At 29.9% G+C, this 11,481-nt stretch overlaps 1 pseudogene; it reads right to left on the reverse strand.

Moving 5' to 3' along the window:
- The window catches only part of LOC122270840 (uncharacterized), a 313,909-nt pseudogene that overhangs the window by 43,243 nt on the left and 259,185 nt on the right, over positions 1-11,481 (reverse strand).

The following is an 11,481-nucleotide window of genomic DNA, read 5'->3' on the forward strand; positions in this document are numbered from 1 at the left end:
TAGCGTCAAACTAATGAAAGCTTTATATCAATTAGCAATTAGTTTTAGATAATTACAATTGTAGAATAATTATCTTATTATAGAATGAAATGTTTTAAAAGACAAATATCTGTTAATGTTTAACATTTAATCAACGAAAAAACAGAACCAATATTGAAATCTAACGAATTTATTATTTTTATTTACTGATAAAGTTTGTGACAGAAAAAAAATATTAAAGCCTGATAGATTTCAGAATTTTAGAAACACCTTCTAGTTATACTATTCAATCAAATAGGTTTCGATGTCTTTCATCCCGGTCTCATCAGTGATTCAGCATATTTCGATATCATTTTTGTTTCGTTCTTACTTAATATTAATTTGTTTGCGACAGTTAATTTGTATACCTCTTTTACTACATTTTCGAAGAGTTTAAAAATATAATATTGAGGATTTTAACTGAAATGAAATTTGCTTTTTTTGTATGCCTCTTTTATTACGTCATCATCACACCCACACGCAACTGTCTACTCTAATAAATAATGCTATATAGAATGAGATAGCAAAACAAACGTTTGTTTAAATTCTTATTCAAAAGTATTAGTTAATTTTTATTTTTATTTTGAACTGTCAATATCTGTCCTTTTTTTTAGATATTTTAAAGTGCTATTTAAAACTGCTGCATTTCACATGAAAGCATGCAATATATATCATTTGTACAATTTTAAAGTAAAATAAAAGGGAATTCAGATCCTTAGAAACAGATATTAAATAGCCTGATGATCGAATGATGGGGCAAAAAAAAACTTTTTTACCTTTTAAACTAAAAAATTTCCTATTTATAAATAATTTATTAATTCTCAAATTGCTTGAAAGATGATATGTTCCCTACTAATGACAACGAAGTTTTTTGTTTTATTCAGTCATTTATTTGTATTTATTAAGTTCGACATTGTAAAAAAGAAAAAAAAATGCATTTTGGGCTTCTGAGGGCCCCAGTGCCGCATAAAACTTTAAAAAAAGAAGGGGGAAAGTAGGATCGGGGGGCCCTTGTCATCTCGGGGCCCCAAGCTACAGCTTATTTAGCTTATACGTAAATCCGGCCTTGACCCAACCTGTTTAATTTGATTCACACTAAAGATTACTAGAGTTGTGATAGCAGTTCTAGTGACTATCAAACCAACTACCAAATCTTGCTTCGTCTATACATTGCAGATGGAGTAGGCAGGTGTTAAAGTTAAATTCAACGGTAACAACCGCAGAAATCTTGAATTTCAAATATAACTTCATCAAATTCAAATATACTGAAAATTATATATAAATATTCATACATTGTTAATAACACCTTTTTTCTTTCTAAAAATATTTATAATTATTTAAAAATAAATTAGCGACGTGAAAGACAAACACCATCAAAAAGGATAAACATAAGCTTGCCTTGTCTTTTCTTGAGTGATAGATGAAGTAGGCGTGAAGAAATTTAGCAAAATTAACCGCGGCAGGAACTGGTAATAAATAATTGTTTTCAGATTTATAGAAACCGTGGTCATAATATTTATTAGGTTTTTACTTTCCAGTTATGTCAACGTTTGAGGCATACTTTTCTTTTTTATACCATAGCTACTTCCGCTCTCGTGACAACGACAAATGCCAGTGACTGAATCGATTATATAAATATTTTCATTATAATATATCAACACCTATTAAACCTTATCTTTATTTGAATTAATCGGTGAAAATATCAAACACTATTGTAATTAAGTGGCATTTACTAAATAAGTCAATTACTAACTTATGAGCAGTAATTATTATTAATTATTGATAGCCATTAATTAATAATTCAAAATTTGATTCAAAAGTTGCACAGCGAAAAATACCAGTGTAGGATGAGAATCGATAATATAGATATTTTCATATATCGATATCTATTAGCCAATGTTTTTATTCGATTAAATCGGCAAAAGAAAACATTATTGTAATTAGTATTAATAAAGTTATTTAAAAATAAATAGTTAAAAATATTTATCAATTACAGTAATTCAAAAAAATTTTTTAAAAAATTTGCTGCGACAAATACCAGTGACTGATGAGAATTAACTGTAAAGATATCTTTATTTCAATTTATTAATGTCTAATAACCAATATTTTTGATTGAAAAAATCAGCGAAAATAAGCATTATTACAATAAATTGACTCTTATAAATAAATATTATTAATGTCAAATAGTAACTTATGACCAATAATTTTTTTAATGATTGATAGCGATTAATTAGTTACTAAAAATGTGTATTTAAAAATTGTATAGCGTCAAATACCAGAGATTTATGAAAAACGATTGCATAGATATCTCTATCTATGAAATCTTAACCAATTACAGAGATTGTAGCGTATCTACCACTACAAAACTACAACTGCATTTCACTAGTATATAAGACATGTTAACTCGACTCTATGTCGGGGTACCTTTTCATAGATGAAGGTTGACATGGTCTGTAACTACTCTCCCCACAAGATGCCAACTGCTCCGGACACGCCAAAATAATTTAAAAAACGGAAATTAACTTCAAACTTCAAAGTAAATTTTGCAAATATTTGACTATTTCTGCTTCCCTTCTAAATGGCATAGCATGACATAAGTGCTTTAAAAGTGGTGAATTATATAAGCAAACGAATCATTTAGAAATAGTGGTGGATAAAAATCTACTAAATTGAATTTATTAAACGAAGAATCACAATTGATAAACTACCACTTTAAAATATTTATTTTCTGCCCGGAGCAAGTTGGCATCTCTGCAATTATTAACTAACGTATCACGTATTAATCAATATTTTTATTTGAATTTATAATAAAAAATATCAAACGTAATTGTAATCAACAATCATAAATCTTGCTAGATTTCAGTGAATATGATATTAAATCACCCATTAAATCAGGCACCATTAGTATTAGAGAAATAAAATTTCCTTGTAACTCGCTCAAACTATGGAAAGTACTGTCTAATTTTCTACAAAGACTCTGAAAAAAGAATGTAAACATTAAGCTGAAGATTTATCCGAGCTACAGTAAGAACTAGATAGGTTAAGCCTCATTTCCACATAAGATTCGACTCTTAATGGTAATCGATATAAGAAAAAGAAGCTCAATAACAAAGTAAGCAAAACTGTCCTAATTTATTGAAAAACATTGTAACCAGCTCTAAATATGGTGTAAAACCCATTTTCAAAAAATTGGATGGTTGGTTGGACAGCGTAAATTTGAACTCGGTATGCAATCATCGTCAGATGGTGAATGCCAAGGTTTCTCTGATAATAAGCGAAAATTTAATTTATTGATGAGAATTTATTTAGGATATTTGAACTACCAAACAAAGATAAAAAACATGTCGTGTCATACCCTTCAGGATCTAGCAACAGCCATGAGATCATTTACCCTAGCACCAGAAGTGGACTTGCATGTACATCTTCTTGAGCTAACCCCAAACAATCTAGGATATGTCCACGGGAAGCTGGAAACAGATAACACTTCCTGCAAGTCTGGTAGACCTTTCAAGCAATTCTGGTGCTCACGTATAAGTCTCGAGACAGCTGTTTGATATTTTCTGTCTCCCTTGAACTCCAGAGCGCCCCCTGGGCATTTCCTACTAATCCCGGGTTGGGTGAGAGGGCAAGCCAGACTTCTCAGTCTTCTGCCTCAGGGTGCTCCGGGTACTTGTTGCCATTAGAAGCTGCTAATCCCCTTCTCCATGTAATAATAATAATAATAAAAAATAAAAAAAAAACTAAAGCATGTTTATTTCTAGTCTTAACCAACTTCATATAATTTTTTTAAATGTAGTGTTTTTTCCAGCTTTTATTATTATTAAGAGAGCTACAAGAGCAGTAGATATTAACCAATTATCAAAAAATATGCTGTTCTTATGATTAATTATATTAGGCTACCTTTTCGTCCTGAAGCGTTTAAAAATTCACTGATTTATTTCAAGTTCACGCACATGACTGAAACCTACGTAAAAAGTAGGCGTTACTCTTAAGTGCATATCTAATCTAAACATTAACGTTTTCATTGGTGGTTTCATTTCTTTTATTTTTAATATTTTTTACAATTTCAATTAAATATTTTACTTTCTTGACCGCTTGCCTTACCAATTTTTTTTAAAAACAAATATGCAAAATATCAAAAATTCAAATATTGAAGAAATTTATAAATTATTTGCAGACTAAAAAACAACAAAGCTCCAGATAAAGACCACATAAATAATAAACTGAAAAAATATTTACACAGAAAGGAATTAAGCAATATGTTTAATGCCTGCCTCAAAATTAAACAGTTCTCTCATATGTGGAAAGACTCAAGAGTAATTTCATTCCCTAAATCGAGGGAAAAATCTAGCAAAACTGGAAATTTACCTCCCAATTAGTTTACTGCAGACTAAGAGCAACTGAGCAATATTTTAGAGAAGATCATCTATCTATGTATCAAACCTTAGTCCATCTTCCACGCAATAATATGGGTCCCCTGGGCAGCGTTATGGGTCCGATTCACTATCTCATTAATATTCGTGATTTTCCTAGAAGCTTTAGCACCTATGAAAAAGCAACATAAAACATTGACTTTACAGCCCTTTTATATCAATCAAGAGAGATGAATCCTGCTGTACAAAAATTACAAGATAGTCTCACTAACATCGAGGATTGGTGAAGGTAATGTGTAAACTAAAACTAATGGTAACAAATCAAATTTTTAAATCGTAAGAAGACATAAATCAGCAGTCCCAATAACTTTAAAACCAAAGTGTTTTATTGAAGAAATCTTACTAGTTAAACCAAATATCTCGGCATTATCGTAAATTAAAAGCTAACTTAGCATTACCATGGAAAGGAAACTGTTAGAAAAGAGAGAACCACTTCAATCTTTTTCCACTCTTAAATAGAAGAGCAACGTTCAATATATATAACAAGAGGCTCCTGCATATGCTTTATATAAGAGCTGTAATGTCTCATGCATCACCTGCCTGGCCAACTGCAACCAAGCGTTTAATTTACATCACAGATACTACACGAACTGAAATTCTAAGACAAATAATTAACGCTCCATCATTTATAACCAATGAAAACATCCACGAAGATCTATCTTTACAACGATAAAGCACGTGATTTTATTCAAAAACTTAGAGCAAAATTCTATAAGGAGGCCCGCAATTGTGAGGCGGCATACTTCAAACGGATACTGGACATTAAACTCATCGATTATGACAAAGAACTGAACCCAATAACTTCATTTATTTGATCGGACGCTACTTTAAGCAGTAAATTCACGGGACTTAGTAAGCAATGATCCTAGCAATCCAGCCGAAGTTCGAGTCAGCTGGGGAAGCTGAGTACGTCAGCTTAATCACAACTTCCAGCCTATGGATTTCATTTTATTTTATTTTACTTTTCTCTTTAAATTTCATTTTTAATTTTGACATTATCTCAATCACCTATTTTTACTTAAATCAGACTGATGAATTTGCCAGTGTTGTGATAGCGGCAGGTGCCTTGTTGCGTTTGAAACTTCAGAATTAACTTTTTCGGAAGTGTAAATATGTTCATCATTTTTTTTTCCCCTTCAGAAAAGTTTTAAGAGTAAAAATAGCTTAAGTTCATATTGAGAGGGAAGGCGTTATCATCTGATATGACAAAATAGAAAGTAACGCCTACTTGAAATGCTTAGAATTAAACTTGAAGTACCTTGTTGTCACCAGTAAATAAATTATGAGATATATTACAGGAATTTAATTTCTGATCAAATGGAAGATATAATGGCGTACTGTTTATTCACAATAAAATCGCAACTTTTTTAATTAAATAATTGCCGGCTGCGGTTGGCAGTTATACTAACAATTTTGGAACCTGATGCGATGCAAAGGGGGTAGTAGGAAGAGTAGTAGGGTAAGGGTACCACACCGACTTCATCAAACCCAGCAAAAGATTATAATTCCTTTATCACTTATTAAAATGTGTATCTGTCATCGTAGCAGAGAGGTGGTAGAGAACTAGAAATAGTATCGGAGTTTTACAGGTACATTTATTATGGGTTACATTTAGGAGAGGCAGGAAACTTATCAAAATAATCCGGGGATCTGGTCATGTATTATTGTATCCAGATTGATAAAAACCACGATTATAATATGTAGTAGGTTTTTACTTTCAAGTTATGTCAACGTTTGAGACAAACTTTCCTTTTTTATCCATTATTACTTCCGCGCTTGTGACAAAATGCTCAGTGACTGAATCGATTATACAGATAGTTTCATTTTAATATATCGATACCTATTAATCCGTATTTCGATTTGAATTAATCTTCAAAAATATCCAACATTTTGGAAACTAAGTGGCATTTATTAAATAAATCCTTTATAAGTCAATTACTAGCTTATGAACAATAATTATTTTTTATTATTCATAGCTATTAATTAATAATTTAAGAAATTTGCCCATCGATGAATACCAGTGACGGAAGACAATCGATTATATACATATTTTCATAAATCGATATTTATTAGCCAATGTTTTTATTCCATTTAATCGGCAAAAATAAAACATTATCGTAATTAATTAACATTTATAAATAAATTCTTTATAAGTCAGTTACTGACTTTTGAAAAAATAAATATTTTTAATTATTGATTGCCATTAATTAAAAAATAATCAATTATCATATTTATTTTAATATGTAATTTAAAATAACTAATTAAAAATAATTATTAATTAAAAGAACTCAAAAATTTCTTTTTAAAAAATGTGCAGCGACAAATACCAGTGACTGTTGACACTAAATTACATCGATATCTTTATTTCAATTTATTAATATTATTAACCAATATTTTTGTTTTAAATAATCAGCAAAAATAAACATTATTGCAGTAAATTGACACTTATAAATAAGTCCTTTTAAAGTTAAATAGTAGCTTATGACCAATACTTTTTTTAATGATCGATAGCGATAAATTAGTTACTAAAAAAGTGTATTTAAAAAATGTCTAGCGATATAGACCAGAGATTGATAAGAAACGATTGCATAGATATCTTTAGCTTAATTTATTAATCTATTAAACACTATTTTTAGAATAATTAATAATAAAAAGTATCAAGCATAATTATAATTAATCAACATTTATTATTTAAACATCTATAAATCAATTGCAAACTTACGAACAATAATTTTTATATTTAATGCTTGTTAGCCATTTATTAGAAATTCAAAACAATTTATTAATGAAACTATACTGACTGTTCATTTTCTTTCCGATACTAATGTTATTACATAGATAATTCAATTAATTCACTTTACTATATAAAAAAAAAATGCTGCATTAAAAAGAAAAAAAAATCCCTGAAATACGAATCCATTTACAAAAATATGATATTTTTTACTAGTAGTGTTTAATTTTTTAAATTTAATTTATTTACTTATTATATCATTTATTTCATTTATTTTATTTATTTATTTATTTTATTTATTTATTTATTTTAATCATTTTGAAAATAAATGTCAGTAACTCAAATATAGATGGCGATATTTTTTATTTCGTATTATTTTCAAATCATTAATTGAGATTCTTACAAGCTATATCTTTCCTAGAGCCCCTGAATTAGACAGGCCGACTTATCATTTATTGTTGGAGCAAAGAGCTAACATAGGCACAGCGAATAAATATTTTCAAGTGGCAGTTTATTAATTGTAATTCTTGGTTTAATAAGTTCGATTTAGTAGATTTTAATCCACCACTATTTCTAAACAATGCGTAGGCTTATATAATTCATCACTTTATAGTACTTATTACATGCTTTAAATTTTAAAACGCAAGCAAATATTGTCACTTATTTGCAAAATTTACTTTGTAGTTATTTACCGGTTTTTTAAATTATTTTGGAGTGTCCACAGCAGTTGGCATCTCTGTAATAACATAAGCACAATACAAACATAACGTTAACTTGCGAACTTGTTTGCTCCAATATTGCTTGATAGGTCAGCTCTGATAGTACAGGAGCCTTAATCTTTCCAATATCTTGCGAGATTTTATTGAATATGATATTAAATCACTCATTAAATCTGGCACCATGAGCATTAGAGAAATAAAATTTCTTTGTAACTCTCTGTAGCTGTGAAAAGAGTTGTCTAATTTCTTACAAAGACTCTAAATAAAGTATATGAACATTAATCTACAGATTTATCCGAGCTACAGTAAGAATTAGATAGGTTAAACTTCATTTTTTCTAATCATTCAACTTTTAATGGTAATAGATATAAAAAAGATCAATAACGCAGTAAAGCGTTTTGAAATTAAAAAAGTTTATGTTACATTAAAAGTAAAAAGTTTACATTAAAAGTAGGCGTTACTATTCATCACATACGTAATTTCATAAGACATCTTATTCACGTTTTCACTAGTAGTTTCCTTTATATTTTTAATATTTTTGATAGTTTAAATTAATAGTTTTAAATTCTTAACTATTTCCCTTAAAAAAAATTTAAAAACAAAAATGGAAAGCATAAAAATTTATTTTATTAATCAATACAAGGAACTGAAACAAAGCATAATACACAAGTTTTAAATAAATAAATTTTTTCTTTTTGTATGAGTAAAAGGAAGAAAAAAATTTAACCATTAGTTTACTATCCCAAGTTAACTTGGACAAATGAGGAAATTATACCAGTATTCGTACCAGTATTCTCACTTTTCCCCGGCGTGAACGTGTTAAATGACGGTTTTAAAACAATGGACATCAAAAAGTGTTATTTTCCAAACACCAAAGAAGTGATGCACCATTTTTTTTTATTCATTTTTTCTATGTAAATTGAGCAACTCGGGATAATGAAAGAAGCGTTTAACCTCTTCTCGAAAGGATAATAAATGCATATGTTTAGGTTCAGAATAAAAATAAATCAAAAGTAGTATCTTAAATGTGGTCCTAAATAATTTGCCTGACTTATTTTAGTTTCACTTTATTATAAACTCTCGCTTTGATTTCTCTTCATTGCTATATAGTTCGTACTGGGAATCTGAAACCTCAGGTGGCTTTTTCCTCCATTCATCTTGAAGTGTTGGATTTAGTGGTGGGAAGTGAGATGTAATCAGTCCAGATGAGATGTTTATTTAGCGCAAAGAAAAACATAAGTGACCATCATTTTTACAGTTGGACATGATCTCACAAGATTTTTCTCTTCTTAAGTACAGTTAAAAATTGAGATACCACTCTCCAATAGCATATACTACTTCAGACTGCAGTTTCTGAATAGCCTAGTTTAGACCAGCAGATTTGATATTAATCGAGTGCTACGAATACAAGTACGAACCACCTATCTGGATCAACTGGCGCAGAGAGCAAAAAAAACCTCTTTTAAAGCCTGCGGTCAAAAGAAGGACCACGCGGAAGAAGAGTCATTGGATTGCTGACGGTTAAGCAAATGGTGAAAATGAGGATAATGTTTTTCCATAATAACATTTTCCTATGTAAAAACATGGAAATACCGATTTTGCTACACGGAAAAGACAGTTGGTTAAAATGAGATTTTTTAAGCACAGAACCGTCAGTGGGTTAAAGTGAACTCAAAAATCAGTCTGTCGAATTATGCATGCTATATTTAAGAGACCACATTTTTTTTAATTATTTTCCATCGTGATTCTGATATTTTACGACAGCATTTATGACTCACCCGCCCCGAAGAGTTTATTGGTTTTATTTGATTAATACTAAAGATTACTAAGAGTTGCGACACAGTGGCGGATCCAGCGGGGGGGGGATCATAGGGGTTCAAAATAATAATTTTTAACCCAAAAAGAAAAATAATAATTTTTTTTAATAGTTTACAAAAGAAATGAAATATTTTAGAAATTATTTAATATAGACCTAGGCAGGTCAGCAAAAGAGATTTTTCTTCATCTAATAATGTTCTTGACTGTTTCAAGAATCATAATCCAAAAGATTAAAGCCATAGTTTCATTGTAAAAATTAATAAAGTTGAACGCGCTTCAATAGGTTCAACTAAGGCTCCTATACTGTCAGAGCTGACCTATCAAGCAATATTGGAGCAAACAAGTTCGCAAGTTAACGTTATTTTAGTATTCATTATGTTATTACAGAGATGCCAACTGCTGCGGACAAGCCAAAGTAATTTAAAAAACGGTAAATTATTACAAAGTAAGTTTTGCAAATAGTTGACACTATTTGCTTGCTTTTAAAAATGTAAAGCATGCTATAAGTATTTATTGATTTATTGAAATTACATACATTTGCTGACTTGTGTGCTCAATATATAGGCTTATAAGTCATTGTCAAATAGAAAATACAGATAGAACAATTCAGGGAAAGACATCACAAAGAATACATCCAGGGTTACGGCGGGATTCGAACCCGCTACCTCCACGCTTAACAGAGCGTTTGGACCGGCCTATAAGTATTATAAATTGGTAAATTATATAAGACTACGCATTGTTTAGAAATAGTGGTGGATTAAAATCTACTAAATCGAACTTAAGAAACTAAGAATTACAATTAATAGACTACCATTTGAAAATATTTATTCGATGTGCTTATGTTAGCTCTTTGCTCCAACAATAAATGATATGTCGGCCTGTCTAATTCAGGGGCTCTAGGTTCAACCAAAGATTGTATTTGCCAAAGTTTCTAAAAAAACGCATTGCATTTATTATTTAAAGATTTTGAATACTTGAATTATTTATGTATTGTTCTATTGTTCATTATGAAAAAAATAAATGAGTAGACTAGCATTAAAAACCCCAGTTTTTTTTTTCATAAAAAAAATTTTTTTTATAAAAAAAATCAATTGTAAGGGGAGGAGATAAGAGTCTATGACCCTCACCAGGAAAAATTTCTGGATCCGCCCCTGTTGTGACAGCAGTTCTAGTGACTATCAAACCAACTACCAAAACTTGTTTCGTCTATACATTCCAGAAGGAGTCGGCACTAGGCAGGCGTTAGAGTTTAATTTAACAGTAACAACCAGAGAAATTTCAAATAGAACTTCATCAAATTCTAATTCTTGAAATATATTTAAATATAAATACGTTGTTTCTACCACTATTAAATTTAAAAGAATATTTATGATTAATTATATATATTGGTCACGGCCATTCTCACTAAATTAGTTGTTAAACCCAATAGTAAAGCTTGCTTCGTTTTTTTCGAATGATGGACGAAGTAGGCATGAGAATATTAATCAAAATAATTCGGCGAGGGCAGGGAGCATAACCTAAGATTTCCATGAGTTAAATGTAAAGAGATTTAACGATTTCGCTCGTTGCTTGATCATAGTTGCCCGTAGCGTTAAACGTCCCTTCCCTGTTAGATTATTTCTCATGTTTTTAAAAGTTTCAAGTCATAAATTTATGTTTTCAAAAGTATTTTAACCCATACTTTATTAATTTTGCTAGTCTGATTTCCTCTCGTTGCTTGGTCATCGAAGCCAAATGCCCTTTTCATATTACTTCTCATGTT

Source organism: Parasteatoda tepidariorum, chromosome 6, assembly GCF_043381705.1.
Source record: "Parasteatoda tepidariorum isolate YZ-2023 chromosome 6, CAS_Ptep_4.0, whole genome shotgun sequence".
Classification (NCBI taxonomy): domain Eukaryota; kingdom Metazoa; phylum Arthropoda; class Arachnida; order Araneae; family Theridiidae; genus Parasteatoda; species Parasteatoda tepidariorum.